Raw genomic sequence first — 24,298 nt, forward strand, 5'->3', positions numbered from 1 at the left:
AGCACTGCTGCATTCTCTACAAGGTTCCACTCCTACAATATCAATATTTGCCAAAGGTTAATTACACTTTAGTCGTACAGAGGGAAACTATTTATACAGCCTCTCAGAACTGAGGATGGGCAGAGCCTTGAAAGAATTAATGTATTTGCCATTAATTGGGCTATTGTGGTTTCCATGAAAGTATGTCTCTTAAGCTAACAATGGGATGGATGTTTTGAGGTTCTATCTTGCCCTCAGCCCTCAATGCCTCCAGAGACTGGGCATCAGGGTTAAGAACCTGGCATTTTCCCTATGGATACCCTCTTTCCCACACTGGGTGCAAGAAGATTGAGTAGAGGGGAACGCAGTGTCAGCCCCCAAGAACCAGAGCCGAGTTCTGCCCCTGATGTAACACCACCCCCAGCAACCCCACTGATTTTAACATGATTTCAAGAGTTTAAGTCAGGGCAGACTTGGTCCTTTCATGTGTGCTGGGGAAGCAGGGGCGGCTCCAGGCACCAGCGCAGCAAGCGCATGCCTGGGGCGGCAAGCGCATGCCTGGGGCGGCAAGCCACAGGGGGCAGTGTGCCAGTTGCTGTGAGGGCAGCAGTCCGGCAGTGTTCGGCGGCATGCCTTTGGGAGGTCCGCCGATCCCGCGGCTTTGGCGGCAATTTGGCAGTGGGTATGCCAAAGGCGCGGGACCAGCAGATCACCCGCAGAAACACCGCCGAATCCGCGTGACCAGCGGACCACCCGCAGAAACGCCGCCGAAGGCTGCCTGACTGCTGTGCTTGGAGCAGCAAAAAATATAGAGCCACCCCTGTGGGGAAGCGAAGGTATTAACAGCATGATACCCAAGGTCTCTCTCCCTTTCCTCCTCCCCTTAGAGCCACAGGGGAGTATTTATGTCCTATGCAGGCAGTCTAACACACAGACACTCTCTTTCCCTGAATTGAGTTTTGTTCTGAAGTGCCCCAGTGCACAAATGAGGGTGGAGGTTAGTCCACACTCCTCTGGAAGTGAGTGTGGGGCATGAGGCCTTTTGTTCTATTTGAGGAGGTTTGAGGTTTCTTTTTCTTCAGGATGGAATTCTGTGTCTGAGTGGAGAGCCAGAAGCTCGTGCAGTAGGTTTAACATAGTATCCAAGTTTGTTTGTTTGTTTTTCCAGAGAAAACAGAGCCCTGTGAGTTTTCAGATGGTTGTTCAGGCTGATGTTAGTTCAAAGCGTGTGTTTAGTCTGACTAGGTTTCAACTGGGAATACCCTGCTAAGTTATTCAGGTGAGTGCCCATGTACTAGACCCAAGATACAGGCCATGATTTCCAAGAATGGGTGCCTAAAGTTAGACTCCTAAATCCATATTTAGGACCTGAGTAAGTAACCTGTTTTTTAAAAGTGCTGAGCGTCCCTTTGAAGAGATGGGGGAAGAATACCAGCAGGGGAAGCAGCCCTAGACAGAATAAAATGTACAGATAAATACAGTAGTGTCAACAGCATATCAGAGCCACTCTCCTTCTGTTGCATTGCAACACTAAGAATTGTGGAATAATGCTATTAATTTTTATTGGCTTTTATAAGTTAGGGCCCATAAAAACTGTACATAAATTATTTCTCTTTCCTCACCCTTAAAAATAACTATGTCATGTGTCATAATTTAAATAACAAGGTCTTAATGGAGTTGATTCCCAATAAACTCCACCTTCCTGTGCCAAACTGGAAAACCCCTAGCTATTCAAAGCTAACACCTGTTAAGGAGCATGTTCTGCTTTCGGTAGGATTGTCTCACCTTCCAGTAAGTGAGTACTTCCAGAAAGCCAGAGAAAGGATGGTCCTGTGATTAAGGCACTAGCTTAGGACTTAAGATACCTGGTTTCAAGTCCCTGTTCTACCACAGACTTCCTGTGTGACCTTAGGCAAGTCACTTAACCTTTCTATGTATCAGTGCCCCATCTGAAAAATGGGGTCTTCCCTACCTCACAGGGGTGTTGTGACAAGAAATACATTAAGCATGATGAGGTGCTTGCTTACAATATAAGTGGGGGCTAGATAAGTAGCCAATCTACTTTTTATCTGGTCTAAGGTATGATAGACAAATGACCTATTTTGGAATCTTGCTTCTATACCTGTAACAGAGTCAGGAACTCTTTACCAAGTACACAAAGTTGTGCTTGAAAATGGTTAGTTATTTCTGTTATGTTTTCATACAAAAATAGCAAAACAGGCATTTCAGTCTAGAGACTTCCTTTTAGATTAAGAAAAATATCAACAAGAAAGAACAAAAGAAAAGTCTCTATCATATAGCACAGTGACCCTGTTTCCTCTGTAATTTAGCAACTGTAAAAGAATAAAATGGTGGCTGTCTCTGCAGACAGGCATGTCTTAGAAATATAAAGATACAGTATACAGAAAACAAGAGGTGTCACTGTTCTGAGCTACAACCTGTACAGTGATTTTTAAAACCACATTTCTTTAAAGTTCCCTACCATCCTAACTGAGGATTGATAGTATAGAAAGCTTGAAAGTATGAGTGCAAAAAAAAATATATTGGAAGAATTTTAATGTGTATCATTCCCCACCACTTTTTATTCTGCCATATTCTGAGCACTTCAGAATAAATCATTATACAAACACACACACACACACCATTTTTGACAACATAAAAATTTATCTGAAAAGATCTGAATTCCTAACAAATGCAAGTGAGGAAGCACCATAATTGCAGCGCTACTGACACAACAGCATGTGTCACCAGCCAGGTGATTTGGGTAGGGCCTAGAAACAGATGACTCAGAACAAGTTGATTCAAGGTGTAAAAATAAAACATTTACTGACAAAGAAATGATAAATTAAACATGAGTTACAGCCTCCTAGAAATCACAAGATCAACCAGAATCTAGGACATTTGATTTGCCCTTGAGGCAACACTAGGGCTTTTTCCTCATATTCCTCTTCAGCTCCTAGCAAATGTCAGCATAAAGTTAGGGCTTCAGATCTTTTACACAAAGCACTACTGTATATTCAGTAGTCCTTCCCAGGACTGCTGAATTAAAGCCAAAATGTAGAGAAACCCTGCGTATTGGCAATAGGTACTATATGTTTGGCTTATATGGGAGCAAGAGAGTCAGGGAAAAGTATAAGGCCCTGTCCCCTGTCTGTGTTCGGTACACTCAATAAAGAATCCCTTTTATATTCATTATCCAGTCTTATCTCTTCCCTATCATGCAACAAAATTACCCACACTTTACCAATTCCTTTTTTACAATAGGTGCAGAGGAGGAAGTAAAAAAAGAGAGAGATGAAGAAATCCAGAAACAAGAAAATCAAAAACAATTTTTCCTTTTCCAACACCACAATTTTAAGTAGAAGTGAAATGGACCATTGCACTTCATTTCAACATGTTGATCAGAAACAATTTTTTCCATTTTAAATGTTCCAGTTGGAAAATCAAAACACTTAATCAAAATGGCAAAACCACATTTTTAACTGGAACATTTTGTGGTAAAAAATTCTGACCAACTGTAGTCAGCATGATAAGCAGCAGTCACAGCACACTATCTGCCTAACCACTGGCTAGGTTTTTCTGTTTTTATTTTTTTTGTTTTTGGTAGGTATAACAACAGAAGAGAGTCTTACGGAGACATTTGAAGGAGGACAACGTGGTGACTTGGCAGGGATTTACAGGCAGCTCCTCCAAAGCGAGTGGGGCAGCACTGAAGAAAGTATGAAGGTGCTTGTTCCAGAATTGGCATCACTGGCACAACCGAAGCAGAAGTCTATGTCTCTATAGCTTATTAGAAATGATAGGAAAGGTAGGGCAGGGTTCGATGAAAGAGGACATTTTTGGTAACATTTTTATGAACAATATGAATGTCTCCATGCATCTGAAGAAGTGAGGTTTTTTACCCACGAAAGCTTATGCCCAAATAAATCTGTTAGTCTTTAAGGTGCCACCGGACTCCTTGTTGTATTGTGGATACAGTCTAACACGGCTACCCCCTGATATTTGACAATATGAATATTACTTGACCCATTTGGCTTGGTAGTGCTACCCAGTGGGTGCAGATGGGTTAAAATCCTTCTCCTAGGACAGAGGGAAGGCATGAGATGTTTGGGTCACATAGCTGTCTGGGGTGGTATGAATGTGAGCTGTCAGGAGCTAGCTAGAGTCTCCACAAATCAGTGGAGGATCAGAAGACAATAGGAACCCCAATGATCAAATGATTAGCAGGGGCTGTTCAGGCAGGCTGAACATGTGAACTCAGCATGGTTTTGCAGTGGGAGGAAAATGGATTGGAGGTGTCAGGAACCTGTGATAAAAACAGAGTTTGCAGACTCACAGCAGCTCTCTGGGGACTGAGAGACTTGTGGGGGGATGTAGAGTGAGGATGGAGCTCAGGAAAGTAGGGCATAGCGAAGCCCTGGCTTCCACCCACAGGAACTCTATCTGAAGTCTGCCTTTCTCACACTAACCCAAAGGCTTTCAGATTTTGTATTCCAGGTGGTTAATAAATTGTTCCCTTGTTTTAAAGGGCTGCCTGTGTCACTGCAGTTACAGACTGAAGAACACCGTGCCCCGAAGGGAGGAAAAATTCTTTCACAGGAGTCTGGCTTGGCTGGACCAGCTGCAGAGAGCCACGGAGAGCAACAGGGATTGCTGGGGCCTGAATGCCTGAGAGTTATGGAGGCCACAGGCCTGCTCCTGTAAAACAGTGGGAATTGTTGGGGTCCAGCACCCAGGAGACTGGTTAAAGGATGGGGCACAGATCAGACCCTGGGACTTGTCGACACAGTGATAGGCCATGAAGGACCTTAAAAGAGAAGACAAGTACTTGTGTTTGATGTGAAGAAGGGATGCAAAGTGAGGGTGATGTGGTCAAAGTGTCAAGTATCAGAGAGGTAGCCGTGTTAGTCTGAATCTGTAAAAAGCAACAGAGCGTCCTGTGGCACCTTTAAGACTAACAGAAGCATTGGGAGCATAAGCTTTCGTGGGTAAGAACCTCACTTCTTCAGATGCAAGAAGTGAGGTTCTTACCCATGAAAGCTTATGCTCCCAATACTTCTGTTAGTCTTAAAGGTGCCACAGGACCCTCTGTGGTCAAAGTGATGAGCCAGAAAAATTCTTTACCATGGTGAAATTAGTAGCAACTGGGCTAACTAGAGCCTAATGTCAGCACTTACCAGGAAGTAAGTTTAAAAGGAGATCCCAATTTTTTCTTCATCAAGCTGGAGCAGAGGAAGCTACTTCCGTTAGCTTTATTTGCTTCTGAGGGAGTTATGAGTTTGTTCTTCTCCTTCCAGCTGATCTGTAACCATGCCATAGCACTCATTTATCTACCATAATAACGTGCCCACACACACAGAGTTAAAGAAAAACAATTCCCCCTTCCTAAAAGCTGTTGCTTTTCAGAGATTCCTAGATTATAAAACCAGAAAGGAACACTGTGATCATCTAGTTTGACCTTTATAGCACAGGCCATAGGACTTCTCTGAATTAATTTGTATTTGAATTAGTGCATATATTTTAGAAAAATATCTAATCTTCATTTTAAAATTGCCAGAGATGGAGAATCCATTTGGGTCCTCCATGCGTAACAAAACATTATATACTATGCACACAAATCCATAGCTTCTCAACTCTGCAAATAATGTATTAAATACAGAGGGCCAAATTCTAATCTTGGTTACACTGCAGGCTTCGTTGAGATTATTTCTTATTTAGACTAATGTAATTTAGATTACAATTAGATCCCAGGAGTCAATTTCTGGTTATTTAAAGACTTCAGGGCAGGAGTACCAAATACACTGTTGGTGCTAAACAAATAATATATGTTTCTACAAAATAACTTTTCAGATTACAATCCCTCTTTACAAATTACTAAAGTGAATGGTTTTGTGTACTGAATAGCATAATATATCTTACATTCATATTAGGTGACCTAATTCTGCCTGATTTGCAGTCTGAAATTTGGTGTGTTCTGATAGGAATCATCTGACCATGTCACACAGCCAAACCTAGCTTTGCAATGTTTCACCAAGATTCACTCTCTTTGTTCAAAGGAAAGTCCAACAGGGACATAGCACAGAGGTGAAATCAGTTCTCTTTTGTTCATTTAAACAAAATGAACTCATTCAAAAATTTGCTTTGAATGAGTCAAGAATGAGGGTGGTGTTAAAGGAATAGAAAATGAAAATTGTAGCTGCATTGACCATATCTAGTCTGGGTAGAGAAAAAATTCTCTTCTTAATACTGTTAGCTCTGACACCTGTTAAGCATGCACAGCAGCATTCACAATGCCCAAAGACTCAGCTGCTCATCTTGCCTTGCTACCTGAAGTAATGCAGTGGTGGTGAAAATTAGGGAAGGAGAACTGGTGGCAACCTATTTGTGGATCCTTGGAAGGCACTTATGGTGGGAAGGGAGAACTCCCTGGAGAGCATGGCTGGGGAAGTATAATGGGATGGCAGATGTACTATGGATGCCATGGAGGAAGCAGGGTGGGAAGGCAAAGGACTCTCAGCCAGCAAATGATAGAAAGTTTCCTGGCTGAGTAGCTCTTGGAAGAGAAGAGAGAGGAGCTCCGCTTACATTTGGTGGTAGGACTATTTTAACTGTGTGCACTAATGAGCTCAGTACACAGGTGTACACAGTCATTGAGCCTCAGTTGTCACTGGCTATGTCTTCACTGTTTTTACACTGAGATCGCTATCTTGCTGTAAAATCTCAGGGGAGAAAAGGCACAAGTCAGTTTTACCTTGATATAGCTAGTCAAGATCAACCCTATTTCCTGTATTCTGTGGTTTAACTCAACTAGCTATATAGAGGTAAAAGCACAGTGCCTCATCTCCCCTCAGATTTTACATCCTGCTAGTTATCTAGAGTGAAAAACACAGCCTAAGGCTCAGTTGCTGTTGACCCCTATGACAGCATGACTAGCAGCATGGTTGGAAGGCCACTGAGGAGCTCCTGTGCATAAAATGGGCATGTTCTAGCCCTGAGAAGTGGGAACCAAGCTGAACGTCTCTAATGAAGGCCAGGCCAAAAGAGCTCATGTTGAAATCCTGACACCCAACGGATATTCCTGCTACTGCTGGAGCAGTCAGATCATCCCCATGGCTCATAAAGATGCATCTGAGAAGCTAATCTCTTGCCTTTGGACTATATAAGCCATGGCACCAAAGTGCAGGTGTTTTAAATAACAAAATTCCTGAGTGAAAGCAGAAACCCCTAGAACCTACCTCACACAAGATCTCCCCCCAATCCACGCTTCTAGTTACAGAAGTTGGATGCCACAGGGCAGTGAAACACCCATGGAGAAGGAGGGCACCACACTGATCTCCTACAGAGACCACTCTGGTATCCTGGGGCCTGCCCTCCAGGAGAAGGACACACTGAAGGGAGCTCCCCCCCCCCTGCATCCTGTGCAGAGAGTTTGGGGTCTGCCTTGTGCAAATGGAGAGAACAAGGGGAAGGAAGAAGGGCAGTAGGAGGGTGACAAGGGAAGGGAGGGATAGGGAGGGGGCGAGGGAAGGAAAGGGGGACTGGGGAAGGGAATGGAGGGATAGGCAGGGAAGAGGGAAGGAAAGGGAGAGAGTGACTGGGGAAGAGAATGGAGGGATAGGCAGGGGGAAGGAGCAGGGGAAGGAAAGGGGGGAGGGTGACTGGGGAAGGGAACCGAGGGATAGGCAGGGGAGAGGGAAGGAAAGGGGGAGGGTGACAGGGGAGGGATGGGCAGGGGGAGAGGGAAGGAAGGGGGAGATGACAAGGGAAGGGAGGGATAGGCGGGGGAGGGTGACTGGGGAAGGGAATGGAGGGATAGGCAGGGGGAGAGGGTGACTGGGGAAGGGAGGCACAGGCAGCGGGAGAGACCAGCGCAGGGCAGGCAGCCTGAGCAGGTCCCTGGCCTGAGGGAGGGCGCGGCAGAGGGGAACCTCCCCTCCCTGGAGAGATGCTCTTCTCCCATTGGTGCGGAGGGCCGGACGGCTCCTGTCCTGGGCGCAGCGCGCACCTCTCCCCGCTCAGAGGCGGCGGCGGCGGCCGGGAAGCAGCTGGCTGGGCGGAGGTAACGCGTTCTTGGGTCCCTGTCCCGGGGCTAGTGCGGGCGGCAGGGAGCGGGGCGGGGCGATCGAGAGGCGGAAAGGTCCCGTGCGGTGCCCAGCTCTGCCAACCTGGCCGGGCGGGCAGGAAATACGCGCAGTGCCCTGACTCAGAGGCGGGGAGCGGCAGCCCAGGAGCCCTGGGGTTTGCGGGGTGCCCGTGGGGAGGAAGAGACCCAGCGAGGGGGTGAGTGAAAGCGGAGGAATGATCCGCGTAGGAAGCATAAATCCCGTCGCTGCTCTCATGTGCGCTGCAAAACAAGCGCGTGTCCGGAGCAGGGGCAGCTGCGGCTGCACTGTCAGGCTGGGGGTGATTCCGGAGTCGGGTACTGGCTGGAGAGAGCTGTGTCCAAGTAAACTGCTTTTCTCACCCCCCCCCCCCGCCAGTTTCCAGTTAGTTAACTTAAATTGATGTGCCAGAAACTGTTGTTACCCAGTTTTCTGATCCACACTCTCCTTAAATCACCCGGTAAGGTGGTTGCAGAAGCTAATGCGTTTGTATGGAAGAAGGTGCTCCGAGTATTGTGGGGACACAACAGCATGTTTGTGTTTTTTCTTGGCACAGCGTTGATACAACCAGAAGAGAGAGAGATAAAACAATGCTTCCACGCTGTTCCTCTGTTATTACCTATACAGGTGCTAAATGTTGTCAGATATGTTCATATGGTTTGGCAAATATTTATTTTTCTTCGATAGATATTAATGGGGGCGTGGTAAGATGTTTAGATAGTGAAAGAGCTACAGTATTCTGGCTATGTATCACTGTAACCTCTTATCAATCTAGTAGTTAAACTCTGAAGCTGTGTTTTCTGCATATGCAAAACAAACAGATCTCCTGTAGGGCAGAAGAAACTAAAGACTGACAGAAGTATAAACACAGTCAAGGTGCTGGAGACAGAAATAATTAATATACTTTATTAAAAGTATTGAGCTAGAAACATGGCAATTGCTGTGTTGTGAAGGAGTTATTTCAAGTGTCCAGGAAAGGTGAGTGTCCTCTGGTATGGTGGCCCACTTCTTTCTGCTGTGTCAAGGTGAAAAGAGTTTGCTATTCTGGCTGTGACATGTTGAGCGTGTCCAGAAATGACTTACCATGCTCTGAACTTTTGCACCTGATGGTCAAAATATACAGGTTGTGGGAGTTTAGCTCTTTACAGCTGTTTTCCTTCAAGGTACCCATTATCCTAGTCTAAAAACAGGGTTTATTTCGCTGACATAGTGACTCAATAATAAAAATTGCACTAAAGCCACCCATTCCCGGTAATTCTGAAACAATGTAAAACCACAAAACCTAATGGCATGCAAATATAGTCTAATTTGCTTAGCTTTCTGTGAATGAAGGGGGAACAGTGAGCAACTGAATGGGTGCATAATTGCTCTGGAAGTCTCTTGTACTGAATGTCAACTTGGTAATTGCTGAGATTGCTTATAAACTTGGAAAATATCTTTAGTGTTTGAATGTGTAGTGTGGCTTTTGTATTAATTATTTGTATGTGTTCTATCAAGCTGGCTGTTAACAAAAAGTAAACAGAAATGCTGTATATTCTATACACTAACTCTCCTGTAAACCAAGCTAGATAACTAATTGGGAGTTAATATATGCTTTCTGTTGTGGGAGAAGTCTACCAGAACTTAACAGAGAATAATGATTTTGTAACCAGCCTACTTTAAAGGATCTCATTCTCTTTTAAGTTTTATACTTTTTTAGAAGTTAATCTTTCACTTATTGCACTACTGGAAAGGGCTTGGCTACTCTGGTGATAAGGATGGTATAAGAACTTAAATAGAATGGAATTGAATTTCTGTAGAACGGTTTTGAATTGTATAGGACTTTCATAAGGATCATTCGTTTCTGAAAGGGAAATCTTAAATCCTTAGTCAAAACAATAAGAGCTAAATTATTTCTATATCACACTTTTTGTCTTCTGTGCATTACAGACTTTGGCCTGATCGTGAAATCTAATGTATATGGCTGAAAGAGTCTGTCAACACAGGATGCCTTTAAACTTTGTGGCACCCCTGTCAAGTAGGTAGGCAAGCATTATGCCCATTGTAAAGAAGTGGGAGAAACTAAAACAGAGGTTTAAAAGGATACTAAATTTAGAGTTAAATAACAAATTCAGTAACTTTTTTTTACAAAACCAAAAAAGCCAACAAAAACACTGCCATTAATATTTAGACAATGTTATTGGAAAAGTTGTTAAGGAAACAGCCCTCTGGTGTCCGTGGCAATAATTGCAGCATTTAAAACCTTGAAAGGGTACTTGATTATAAAGAGAGTGGAATTGATCATTCTGTTCTCATTGTTCAGACTAAGACCCAGGCAAACAGCACCGTTTGATCTAACAGTGTCATGGTTCTTTGTTTCCTAAAAAGTGGCTTTCTTTCCTCTGAAGCATAAGATATTGACCATGGCCGGTGTCCGGATACCAGACAGATCACTGTTCTGTACCAAATTAATTTTGTCCTGCAACATAGGACTTGCCAGTTTCCCAATATCAGATACAAATATGGTTCCAGGTTAGTACTTGGGACCAAAGATTTTTTGCTAGCACAGAATGTGGAATACAAACTGCAACAGTTAGTAACAGAGATTAATCAAGAAACTAAACAGCATAAGAAGTCAAAAGAATTCATTGTTTTCTGCCCTCTATCAAATTTCCTGCGCTCATGACCGAAGGAATCTGGCTTGTCTATGCTCAATAGAACACTTCTTTCTTCTGTAAAGGTATCAGATACATTCTTTTGAATAAGACTTTAAATAAAGCCCCAACAAGCATCCGTTATCTGAAGGGGAATATAAAATAATGCTTAAATTCTCAATGAAGGAAATGTTTTCTTGTATATTGTTTACTTTTACTTCCCTCTCTAGTTAGCACTGGTGACTTCTACTAATGAAACGTATCATTAGCTGTTGTAATAAAGAAGTGCTGTACTTAGTCAGGTAGTGGTCTTCAGTTCCGATGCTGCGTGCTATCCAAGCTCCTAAAGTAATAGTTCACTTTCTCATGATCAAAGCTCACCGGCTGTTGCACACAAGGTTGGAAAGTTTTACTGCAGCTTAATACCAAATCAATTATATGAGGCTCCTAGATCTTGTCTTCAGGTGTTAGGATGTTTCAACATCATTGCATGCCTAGGACATGACATGGGTTTTGCTGCAATGGGCTGAGGTTAGTTTCCAGTTACTTGGTTTATTGGTGATTCAGAGGATTGGCTGATGGCATTGGTTTTTAGCAGACTTATTCAGTACTTCATTCCTGTGGTAGGGAGTCATCTGGTTTCACCCAGGTACAGCAACTAGCTCTGCTGGATTCTCACCTCGCGGTAAATATATGGTTTGCTTTGGCTTTGTAATTTGATGCCATTTATTGCTTTTGGGATGGCAAAAGGAAGAAGAGTGCTAGAAGAAATTTTCTCTGCTTTTATAGCATTTTAGCAAAGAATCATAAGCACTTTGCAGAAATGAATATTTCCAAAAGTTCTGAGCCAAGTTGTACTCCTTCCAGTGTAAATATGCACAGAATATGTAATGAGATGTCAACTTCTGCCCCTGACTTGGGTTGTTGCAGAGGAGGGAGTCGAACTAAATCCCCCACCACCCGGTATTGAACTTTGAAAAGATTTCATACTATGGACTCAATGTTGTTGTCACTAAAGCCTTTGGAAGATCAGCTATTGACTTATTTGGAAGGTGGCGTAGGCTTTATATTAGTGTATTCAGATTAAATTGGGAGTTTCTCAAACCATGTACTCACGTTTGCTTGTGGGACACGATCAGTGGTGTGCAGCCTGGCTTATCAGAATAAGAATCCATTATAATGACACTTACTGTCATTCTGAAGGTGGCATGCCAAGTAGTCTGAATTTTAGATGTTTTGCTAGGTCAGGAAGTTTGAGAACTACTGGGTTAGATAAATGTTTTAGTCCTGCAGTATCAGGAAAACAGATTTTAAAAGTGCCTACAACTCTCTCTCCCATTTCCACTCACCCCATTTTGTTAAATGTAAATGGCTTATCTGCTTCAAAAGTGGGTTTTAAAACTGAGCACCTATTTCACAGAGAACTCAATTATTTGAAACGTGGAGAGGATAATTCAGACCAACACCTGGCTTGCTGAGCTGTGCAGTATCATGCGAAACTCCAACAATCTGCTACTGAGAGTGACGTTTTCCCCGTTGACTGACTTAATTGTGATTTCAGATACTGAGAATAACATGAAGGGGGACTGGTGCTGCAGCTTGTTTTCAATTTTTGCACCAGGCCAGGGTGAATCCACTAGCTAGTGAAATATCAAATTATGAAGGTAAATGTGCCATGTGCATCAATGCTGATTTCTCCGTCGAAGGGATTATGGCTGACATAGTACTATTTAACTTTTTAAATTTCTGATTGTTTTGTTGGAAAACCCAAGGTAAACTTCTGCTCAAGATTGGATGAAGCCTACATCTCACAGTATTGCTTTGCAAACTATGTGCGTTTTGAAGTGCTGATTTGATTCACGATCTAAATTGAAGTCCTATTTCCCATCCCTATCCCACTGTTGTCCGCATCACTGCTGGAAGGTTGAAGACTATTGCCCTGTTTGTGCTTTTGGCACCTGTCTCAACAGCTAACTTGATTCTAAGCAGAGTCCTGCTGTTGGAATAGGTGTGTGCTTGAAGCACTAGCATTGAAGGCTAGATTCACTTCTACTCTGTACTCATCATAAAAGGGATGCCCAAACTTTGCAACCCTAAGATCTTGCCCGAAGCCTAAATGGTGCCCTGACTTTTTCTCTCTAAATGTGTATGTATATTTTGTTTCAAAAAGCATTTAAAAGAGGGGTCTCCGTTGCTCAAAGCCATCATGTAGGAAAGAACAGACAGCCCAGGGACTGAACCAAAAGTTCTCTATTTGCATGGAGTAGTCATCAGTTACAACAGAGCTATAGTGTCAATAACAAAAGCAGTGGCTATGCTTGCAAAACAGCTAAAATCGGATGGTAAGGGATGATCTGGCTCGCCACACTGTGCCTCCTACCCAATAAAATGTATGATAATGGCACACTGGCCTTTGGCAACATAATGCATGATCTCAGCTTAGTACTATGCCACAAGCAAAATCACTCTGTCCCTCTGCTGAATGCTGTGTGTTGAATATTGAGACTTAAGATGCAAGGCAATGGAGAATCAGACCCCTCGTGCAGTCACTGCAAACTGGGTATAAAATGCTACCATTCCGATCTGATAGTGTTTTGCACTCAACTTGCATGGATATAAATGTCACCATCAGGTGCAGGGCAACAGAGAATCAAAGCATTAGGCTTGCAATGGTGCATCTCCTTATGTAAGATATGGTACCTCGAGAGGGCCGCAAGCTGCATTTTTACAGCTTCACTATTAAGTCTTATAAATGCTAGAGAAACCTTGGCAATGGTTTCCTGGTGTTGCTAACATTGGCTCAGCTCCATGAATACCAGCTGTGTTGTGAGCCCACATGTACATAAGGCAAATGTTGCCACCAGTTTTAAGTTCTGTCGGTTAACTCTGCTTACAGCAGGTCTAAAGACACATGCCAGCAACCCATCTACACTAGGGCTTCTAATGTTGCTAACACCGGTGGTGGTATTTCATTTATTCTGCACCTCATGTGTCTCTTCAGTGCCGGACTAGACTCGAGCTCAACAGGGTCGTCTTTCGCCACTAATTCTGCCAAGCCCATTCCCTTGGCTGTGGTTTTGTTAGATAGCTGGTAGGGACAATGGGAATCTCATTCACCACCAGTGGTGCTGAAGTGAAGGTATATGGCAGCAGCCATCTTGAACCTGGGTTGAACCAGGGACTTCCAGAGCTGAAAATGTGAGTTTCTGCAGAGCCATGCTCTCTAGCTTTGGGCTGTAATAGGCGTATCCTCTGTGGAGGCATAGGGGAGGAGGGACACAACATATGGAGACTAGGGGGTTACATTAGCAGTGATGGGAAGTCTGCAGAATTTTCCCTTGCGTGGACAAGTCTTTGTAGCGAATCTTCATTTCACTCTAGTGGTTTCCACACTGATAATCCTCTTGGAGTGCAGCAATTACCACATACTGGAGAGATCTTCAGAACTGTCCTCCACTAGGAAACTTAGCAAGAAACTGCCACTGGTTCTATAGAACTGGTTTAACATTCGTGGGTGCCCTAACATAAACATGTTTCTGGGATCTTTAGCACCACATCTATAGTATCTGAGGGTAACATTGTCAAATCTGCAGAAAAACACACTTTTATTAGAAGGTTCCACTGTATTAGATGTTGTGGATGTGCTAGTTTTTCTACTCTGGCTCCCAGGGGCTAGGTAAACTTTAACTGAATAATCCTGACTACATAAAAAAGCGTTTAAAATTGAAAACAAAAAACCAGGAAATGTCTCACTTCCCAGTAGCCTCTGATGAAAATTTCTTGGTAACTGGCTGCTTTCTTTGTTTTGCATGTTGCTGTTCTTGACTCATGTAACTACCAGACTGACTCCACAGTGCAAGTAGAAATGAGCCCATATATTAGTTAATGGGGGGGGGGGCACTTCTGTCAGCATTCCCACTTTGTAAAGTGATATATTTCAGAGGCTGCATAACTTGACTGTAATTTGCTCAGGCTAAATTCTGGCAGTAGCTACCAGAGTCTGGAAGCAATTTTTTTTTTTAATTAAAAGCACAAAAAATATAGGGTTAGTTGCCTGTTGAAATTATAAGAGGGCAGAAAAAATTAGAGGCTGGTCTATTTGTGTTCCTATAATTTTGGGAAGGCCTTTCTCAGATTGATATATTCTCATTCCTGTGGACCTCAGAACTCGTAGGGGAAACCGAAGGTAAATGCGTGAGTAATCTCTGATTGGGGCCATAAGTATGGTGGAGTCAGTGATCATGGTTGTGTGAATCCTGCTTGATTGGGCTCATTGGGGTTTGTTTTTCAAGGTGTGGCAGGGTCTACCCACTGACCCGGTCTAGGGAATCTCAGGCCATAGAACTGGGTAAGGGCTATCTGTATGGCCAAAAGCAGGACTGAAGGAACATTTCATGGTCCTGCTGCTGAAGACGGGAGGCGTGGGGTGAGAAAAGGGAAGGAATGGGGTTAGCAGGCAGCCTCACTCATCTGAAGTGCCTCCCTATTGGTGGAGGGGGAACAGCAGGTCAATTTGCTGCTGTGTGTCCAGGGTGGGAAGAACAGGCTGGCTGTACTAGAAGGCTATTGGAGGGAAAAGAGTAATAGTCACAGGGCCTTCCAAGAAAACTTAAATAGGTGGCAACCTAACGGGAGGGGGAAGAGAGAGAGAAATGAGGCTGGCATTCTGTCAGTTTCACTTTCCTGTGTTTTGTATTTCCGCCTAAGTTTTTCACATGGCCTTTCACTGGCTGTGCAATAGCAACCCTTTCAGATGACTTGGGAACAGCATTGCCTCGTGTACCATCCAGGGCTCTCCTTGGGCAGAATTATGGTGGGTTTAAGGGTCAGGCCAGTTCCATTATCAGACCCAACTGGGAAGGGGTCAAATGTTCCCTATGAAGGGATGAGAGGGCTCAGTTGAAAGGGGGCAGCAGGATGGAGGTTGGCTCCTGTGATTAGCCCTGGAGCAGAGAGAGGGAGCAAAGCGAAAGGCCTCTGGATCTTGGCAGAGTACTTTGGGTTGTGAACTTTGTTACTTTGTGAGGTTTTGTTTGAATTAATAAAATGGTGCCCTGACGGAAGGGGGCCTGAAAAATTACAGGCATGGCAGTGAGTCCTTTATGGGCTGGGGAAAGAGGCCAGCAGCCCACACGCTGTATTATTTTTCTTTAATATGTTGCAGTCCTGCCCAACGGTCCTGATCGTGAATGGGACCTCTGTTTTGTTAGGTGCTGTACAAATATATAATTAGACACAGTCCCTGCCAGCAAGTGCTTACAGTCTAATTTAAAGATGCAATAAGTAGGTTTAACAACCAACAGCAGGGTAACAGTGATGAGGTGACACCATGGCATAGGGTAGCTCAGGGGTCGGCAACCTTTCAGAAGTGGTGTGGCAAGTCTTCATTTATTCACTCTAATTTAAGGTTTTGCGTGCCAGTAATATATATTAACGTTTTTAGAAGATCTTTCTATAAGTCTATAATATATAATTAAACTATTGTTGTATGTAAAGTAAATAAGGTTTTTAAAATGTTTAAGAAGCTTCATTTAAAATTAAATTAAAATGCAGAGCCCCCAGAACCGGTGGCCAGGACTTGGGCAATGTGAGTGCCACTGAAAATCGGCTCGCATGCCACCTTTGATACATGTGCAATAGGTTGCCTATCCCTGGGATAGCTATTGCACTACTCAATGGGCCTGACTCAAATAAGACCTATATATGTATTTTATCATCTGCCATGGTGTGACCAAATGCACCCGTGTTCACACCCTACACATTATGACCATAATGGCTCAGGAGATTAACTCGCTTTGAAATTTTCACAAGTGTCTCAACAATTTTTTTTTAAATAATAAACAGACCGGGGCGGGGGTGGGGGGGGTGAGGGCAACGGTGTCTTAAATTGGGTTTTGTTAAGTTTGTCTCTAACTTTAATGCTGGGATAAATGTGGGGTGGGAAGTATGGGAAACTGAAAATGGAAGGCTGAACCTGTATGATTCTGCTACCCTGTTGTGTGCAGCTTCTGGAGCGAGTATGGCCCTCTGTTAGTGGAAGCATAGATCATGGTGATACAACATAGGAGGCTCTACCCTATCTTCACGGGCACATCCTTGTGAGCTATCTTCAGCTCTGGATTTCCTGCCTCTTATCCTGATAATTTAGATGCTGCTTGTAGTGTGTGAACAAGAGGTTGCAGTCTTTTTGCTGTTGTTGCAGGCCAATTAACAATTAATTATGTTTGAGTGTGTGTGTGTGTGTGCGTGTGTGTATATGATATGCAAGGAAACTGCAGCTGAAACAACACTAAAATGGAGTTGTTAGATTTCCTGCCAGCCCCTCAAATCCTTAATCTTTTTCCCAGCTGGATTCTGTTTAAGACCTGGCAAACAAATCTATTAGCTCTGAGAACTTTTCTATGGCCATTTCCAGGCTCTTATGTGCTGGCTGTTGCTATGGGAAATTTAATGGGGGTTCATCATGAAGCCATCAGCCCTTCGGAAACTCCAACTAGTACAGAACCCTACAGCATGTCTCCTCACCTATCCTGGCTACCATGAATGCATCAGACCAGTCCTCTATTCTCACTGGCTTCCCGTAGACTATAGAGTCAAGTTCAAGGTCTCAATCACCATCTTCAAGGTACTCAGTGGCCTGGATCCAGGATAGCTAAAACACCTACTGGTTCGGGATGAAGATTGTGATTGACAACTCAACTCCTTTGGAAACATTTATCTGTGCAGGAGATGGAACTTTCTCAGTGGCTGGTCCATGACTGTGGAATGAACTCCCTCCGAAACCAAGGACCCTCACAACCCTTGCCGCTTTCTGTTCCAAGGTGCATTTCTTCAACCTGCCTTCTTTAACACAGAGCAAGTGTATATGAAAAACCCCAACCCCACTAACGAAACCAAACCATAACACTACATTGCACACACAACTCTCCCATAAGGAAAGGAATGAGATGGAACAACCTGCATGTGACTATGTTAGTAAAATCACTTAATGCACGATGGGAATGCACTTGGACATTGTGGTATAAGGACCTATACAGAAATAGAAAATTAGAAAATCTATTCTAACCAACTTTCTTAGGAAAGGACCGAGAACTTTAGGGTGAAGCAATAGCTCTTTAGAATACTGTGCGTTCTCCACGTAGCATGTGGTTTTTATGCAAATACATTTCCCAGACTAGTATCTTCTATCTAACGGTTCACATATCTGCGTTGAGCTTAGCAGACACGTGATTCTGTAAGCCCAGAAGCACTGCAGAATGGTGTCTTCAATGGTGATCCTTTTCCTACAGTATGTTTTACTGTAGTATCTGGTTAGCAGTTGTGATACTCTCTTGATCATTGCTTGGTTTGTTTCTATCTGCAGTTGTCTTTATTTTAATATTTTTTATTTTAATAAACTCACATCTCTTGTATTTCCTATTTTATGGCACAGAATTCTGTATAATTGTTACTCATTTTTTATATTGCACTGCAAATTTACACTTTATAGAAGATCATGGGATATTGATTATTTTGCAGTAGTAATGAATAAATCTCAACAGATCAGATACAGATAAGTATCAAGCATCTATAAAAAGCAACAGAGGGTCCTGTGGCACCTTTGAGACTAACAGAAGTAGTGGGAGCATAAGCTTTCTACTTGCATCTGAAGAAGTGAGGTTCTGACCCACGAAAGCTTATGCTCCCAGTACTTCTGTTAGTCTCAAAGGTGCCACAGGACCCTCTGTTGCTTTTTACAGATTCAGACTAACACGGCTACCCCTCTGATACTAAGCATCTATAAGTTTACATGTGTTTTTCATGCCAGTTGTCACAGTTCAGGGCAACTGCACCTATGTGTCCCCTCTGTGGTCTAGAAAGGGCACCCATTGTCAGGTTTCCGGCTCGCTAGCCATCACCTCTTGTGGGCAGAGACGTGTGCAGCCTGGAAATACCCTTGTCAAAGTGGGAGAGAACAATTCCCTGCCTACACTGTGAATTCCCCAGCAAGACAGACTGCCTCAGCAGGCCTGCTTTGCCTTCCTTCCTCAGAAGCTATTAACAGCATAATTGCCCACAGTTAAGTTGTCCCCCAGCACTTTTTAAGCAAGCACATGTATTCTTGAGGTGAAAACGTTACAGACAAAAACATTAAAAACCTACAAGCATGTTAATAAGCTGACCAGAGATCACCCCAGCTCAACAAGGGCTCTGGCAGGTGACAGTCCTTCAAACTACACCAGTGGGTTGATAACAAGTTGATAACCATCTTGGCTCAGAGCAAGCACGCCCAGGAAACTGAGTCACTTCTTTATATGGTCTGGGTCTTTGATCTGTCCTCAGGTGATCATCAGATCCCCACCTTAGGGCGAAGCTTCAGAAGGCCTAGTTCTTGCATAACCAGAGGCTTCACATTTGCATACACCTCCCTCTAGAAATTTCCTGGGAAACCAACTTCACTTTAAAAGTTCACATTATTTCAACTAGTCCTGTGGAGGTCATACCACTTCCCGGGGTTTATGTTAGTCGGTTCTCCCCCTTTAAAGAAGTTACATGCAGTGTGTATCCACAATAATCCACAAACATTTGCATTTTTAGTACAATGAACTTCTAAAATACTTAAACATAATTCAATAAGGTTTGTTCAGGATATTACAGGAAATTGCTGTATCTGTCACGCTAACCTTCGGGATTCTAAGAATTCTTGGCAAATAATCTGAACCTCTGAGAACAAAGACTGTAGGTTGAAAATATCATGAACAGGCTTTTGTGACATAACTGGTTCTTCGCTTTTCTAAAGTCCAGAAATCTAAAAAGAACAGCAGTCTTATTCTGCTTTTGCCTGGAATCAAGAATTGCACAGGCACAAATATGATTTATTTTAAAAACCCAGTTATCTGATTTCCCCACGTCTCTCTAATAGTCTTTGACTCTTGAAGTTTCATGCTGATTGTTTTGTGTCAACTGGTTCAGCTATTCCTATTTTACCTTGTATCTGGTGTCCTCAAGGAGAGGTATAGGTATCTCCATATCTACAGTTACCGCAATTATGCCCACTATACCTACAATGACAATATCTTGAAGAACCTGTATTGCACAGTTGGGATATTATAGCTTAAGTCAAGGGTTAAGAATTCGATCCAGAGAAGTAAGAAGCAGACTTTCCCTAAAAACAAACATGGACCCGCCTTGGATACAATATCTAAGTAGTACAGCTGTTAATACAGTTGCCAAGGAAAGTCCCAATTGCTGCCTATAGAATACGTAAATAGAAAGAAGTATTTCTTTTTGAAACATAACTGATCCTTGAAACTGAACATAGTTCTGGCACAGTCCCTAAGTGGAACGGTTTTAGGTAATGCAGTTACTAAAAAGATCTGTTCTACTTTAAGACTACAGGCTTATAAATCACCTTGAAGCTCCCCTCAATCTAGAATTAACTAGTTTTCTATTTACTTATTTAGATTTATAAAGTGCACATTGATTACGCCAAACAAGAAGGTATCTATAAACTACTTTTGCATGGGACCAGGGTTCATAATTACACACAGCTGAACTACTGGGGGGCGGGGGGAGAGAATATGAACAGAGTGGATAAAAACTGAATTTAAATATTTACAGGTGAAACTTGCTTGCTCTCACTTAGCTAATCAGAAACCGGACAATTCACATATATACCTCAGTCTTGCTACACTTGGCTCCAGAGAACTGTAGTAGGGTCTTAAATTACTAGAGGTTAAATCTTCACCCTTCTGAAGGTAACGGCAAAACTCTGACACCTGTTGACTTGGCCATCAAGGAGTGATTGCTTCACTGACTGCAGTGAATCTGACAGTTTTCACTAGTTGAGGATCCGCCCCCTAATTCTTCCAATGGTTATTCATGTACTAAATATTACTCATACAAGTAGTTTTATTGAAATAAATGGAATTACTTCTGCATAACATTTCTCACATATCCATGGGATGAAGGCCTATAATCTATAAGGTATCATATATATATATATATATATATATATATATATATATATATATATATAAATATATAAATATATAAATATAAAAATAAATCTGCCCTGTGATGCAATATTGCTGGGTTTTTTAATTGTCTTTGGTCATGTGAATTATTACAAATTAGCAAGATTCTACTATCTCATGTTCTAGGACTTAACATATTGCTTCTCATCACCAATTGCATAATAGGTCTCTCTATAACTGGAATTGTTTTACCCATCATTGAGATGCTAGCTTTGATGTAAGTTTCCATTACCTTGTTAATAATTATCTGTGCATGTCTAAGAAGTTACAGTCCATTTGCCAAAGAATGGTTATAGGGAAATGTGTAATTATAATGTCCTTTCTTCTGTTTGTTCTTTTTATTTTTTTAATCTCTGAAATGGACAGGTTCATAAATAACTTCCCTAAAATCAAACTCTTAAATAGGTCTGGAAAGTGACATTCTTAGGCAGAGGTGGTGCTAGTCCATTGGGGTCTCTAAGCAGGAATATTTTTGGGGAGTCCCCCTCACATAAAACACATAATAAAAAGCAAAGAGGGGGCCCCTTTGAGCTACTTGGGGCCCTAAGCAATTGTTTAGTCTGCTTATACCTAGCGCTGGCTCTGTTCTTAGGCACTTCTGCCAAATAGATCCAAACTGTAGTAAGAGAAATAGCAGGTTGCCATAACTTCAGCAGAGGACTTAAACCAAAACACCTTGCTCTTGTCCTCTTCTGGTTTTCAGTTGATATCTTCTCATTTTGATGGTAATAGTAGTTACCTCTTGCCCTCCAGTTTAGAGCACTTTTTTTTTTTAAACACACAAAGCAGCATAGGTTTGCCTGTCAAATCTCAACGTGATGAACACTTTGATCTTACAGAATAATAGTAACCTAGAAAGCAGACAGCTCTGTGTGCACCAGCAAAGTACGTGATGTTGAAGAGGAGTGGAATTTTCTCAAGTGACAGCCACTGGCCTAGTTCTACTTTCAACATTGGCCTAACTGCCACTGACCAATGGGTGTTCTTGAAAATCCCACCCGATAAAGCCAAAAACTAGAGCGGGGTGACTTTTTTTTTTTTTTTTTTTTTTTTTTTTTTTTTTTTTTTTTTTTTTTTTTTGACCAAAACTCTTTTTGGTAAAGAATGCGAATTTGGAGACATCAATTGTTTCCTTCAGACCCACTTCTCCCCAAAAAGTTTAATTTCCATATTTTTTTAAAAAAGAAAATATTTTGTAGTTTTTAGTTTGAAATCACTCTTCATTTCATAGTTTACTTTTATTTTTAAAAATTCAACTGTCAAAACCAAAATATTGATTTAATTTTTTTTTTTGTCTAAATCAAATGTTTTTTAAACTTCCATAGAACCACAACATCCATTATTTACCAGGTCTACCAATTGCTTTCTGTTCTAACAGGTTGAAGATTGCTATATCACTATATTGCTAAGCTTTGTCTAAAACATGAGTACTCGTATTGTTATAACTGAGCAGGGTACTTAAGGCTTGTTGCTGAGGGTTTAACACTTTTCTCCATTATGGCTATTGTGAGCTGACCTCTGCTGGGCATAATGGCAGAGAAATGGATTTGTTCTGTGTGTGGGAAAGTTTTTGATTAGGACATTCTAAAACTGAATGAAATATTTCAGTATACATGTGTTGACAAGGCTTATTTCACTTTAGCCCAATAATCAAAACTGAGTTATGCGGAAAAGATCTCTAGATGCCGGAAGTGGGAATAAATGACAGCTACTAGGAAATTCTTCAGCTCCCCTCGATTAAACATACGTGTTGGTGCACAACATACAGCAAGATGACCAAAGTCACTGTTAGTACTCGGGCTGTATTAGCACTGCATTTGGATTTTATCATCATGCAAACATTCCGATAGCAACTGCTCAGGCATGAGAGGTATAGAAACAGCTGGAGTGGTTCTGATGTGTGTATCTGCACCTCTTGTCTTTCTTTTTCTGTAAAATTTGGTCACTGTGGTTGGATTATCTGGGGCTGCAGCACAAAAGTTTCTCTGGGAAAGAAAACTAGGCAGAAAAAAAAAGCTGGGTTCTATTTTTATATACCTATAGTTATAGATTCAGAGTGTTTGGGGTAAGGGAGTGGTTGCCTTTGCTCTTATGCCAGAACAGATAATCTAATCTGACCTCCTGCATAACATGGGCGGCTGATGCGTACCCAATTTTGTGAAGTACTTATTAATGTCTAACTTTTTTTTCCTTGGCTTCCTTAGTCTATAAAACTGGGATAATTCTATTTCCCTTTTGTGGGTGTTGTCAGGATAAACTTGATTAACTCTTGCATAGAACAACAGAGTTTGCTACAGAGATGCAAATTGTTATTGCACTTTGTTTCACTCTACCCCTAGCTCCCTGTTCCCTTAAATACAATAAACTTGGCTTCCAGCTCATCCTGGTTGACCCTGGTATTTCATGGAATTTAAGGAGCAAAGTAGTTCATAAAGGAAAATATTTTACTTGAGAGTGCATAAATACAACCCCCATTTTCATAAGAGAACCTGAGGGGATCCTGTTAGTTGAGTGCACCATGGGCTGGGCAGAAATACAAGTACTGCTTATCCGCAGGGCCTGCGATTGTTCATACCAACAGAAGGAGTTGGCTGCTCCGTGAAGCAGCATCCTTGCCAAAAGCCTGGCAGCCAGGAAGCGTAGGGGTGGCTTCCAATTTGCTTGTGTTATTAGAAGGCATAGGCTGGAGGGCAGCTTTCCCCAAATGAAATGCTAGCCGCTTGGATCAACCACATGAGGAATATTTGAAAAATGATATTGCAATGTAACGCACTTAGGGACACTTCTAGGTTCCTGCATCCAAGGGGAGGGTTGGCTGACTTGGGGGCAAGGCAACATACAATAGGGCTTTGCTCCTCAATTTCAGGTCCTACAGGCAAGCTTAGCATTTGTCAGTACTAACTGCTTCAATGCTACTCTCCCCCCTTTCTCCTCCGCCCCCCCCCAACACACACACACACACACGGCATATGGAAGTTTAAAACTATGGTGCGTGGGGTTACTGTACCTCTTTGGGTCTAGAACTGTGGGTAGCAGAATTCAAGTCTTTCACTCAAATGCTGAGCTGAAAAAAGAAGTGGGTCTGGATGTAACTTGTTTACAAGGATCCACTGACTGGGATAACTTGATTATGATGTTCGGAACCAGTTAAAGCCATGGATGAAGAATTAAAAGGCATAGTTAAGTTTTGGGCAACATAGTCCATAATACTGTCAACCCAAAAGCAATCAAACATCATAAATTAGCCCTCCCCCCCGCCCCCAATTGAGATTTGTGGATTTTTAAGCCAGACTTTTAAAAATAAATGCTGGGGTCTCTTTATTTAATTTCTGGTTCCTGAGCCTTTTAAATTGCGCCTGGTGTACATCTTCAGGTTTTCTCCGCAACCATGTGAGCTAAAAACATTTTTTTTTTAAAAACAGAAGCTGAGATTGTCCCATATTCACAAGCCTCCAGAAGCTGGAGCTGTAAGAAAAAACGCCAAATATAGAGACTCATAATTTGAGTTGGCAACACGCTGAGAAACTGAACTTAGTAACAGCAAACTTTCTAGTTTCTGAAGAGATGC

General features: G+C 42.4%; 1 protein-coding gene across 19 annotated transcripts in view; it reads left to right on the forward strand.

Annotated features, from left to right (window-relative positions):
- The first annotated feature begins 7,773 nt into the window (after nucleotides 1-7,773).
- Nucleotides 7,774-24,298, forward strand: part of SYTL2 (synaptotagmin like 2) — an 80,748-nt gene continuing 64,223 nt past the window's right edge. For 12 of the 19 annotated variants that reach the window (XM_005287541.5, XM_024107510.3, XM_005287542.5 and 9 more), the window contains exon 1: nucleotides 7,774-8,038. The gene's annotated coding sequence lies outside the window, so the exon portion shown is untranslated. Of the gene's footprint in view, nucleotides 8,260-8,846; nucleotides 9,060-24,298 lie in introns of those variants that run through there. The other 7 variants (XM_065581712.1, XM_065581710.1, XM_065581719.1 and 4 more) reach the window with 5 other exon arrangements.

Source organism: Chrysemys picta, chromosome 1 (assembly GCF_011386835.1).
Source record: "Chrysemys picta bellii isolate R12L10 chromosome 1, ASM1138683v2, whole genome shotgun sequence".
NCBI lineage: Eukaryota > Metazoa > Chordata > Testudines > Emydidae > Chrysemys > Chrysemys picta.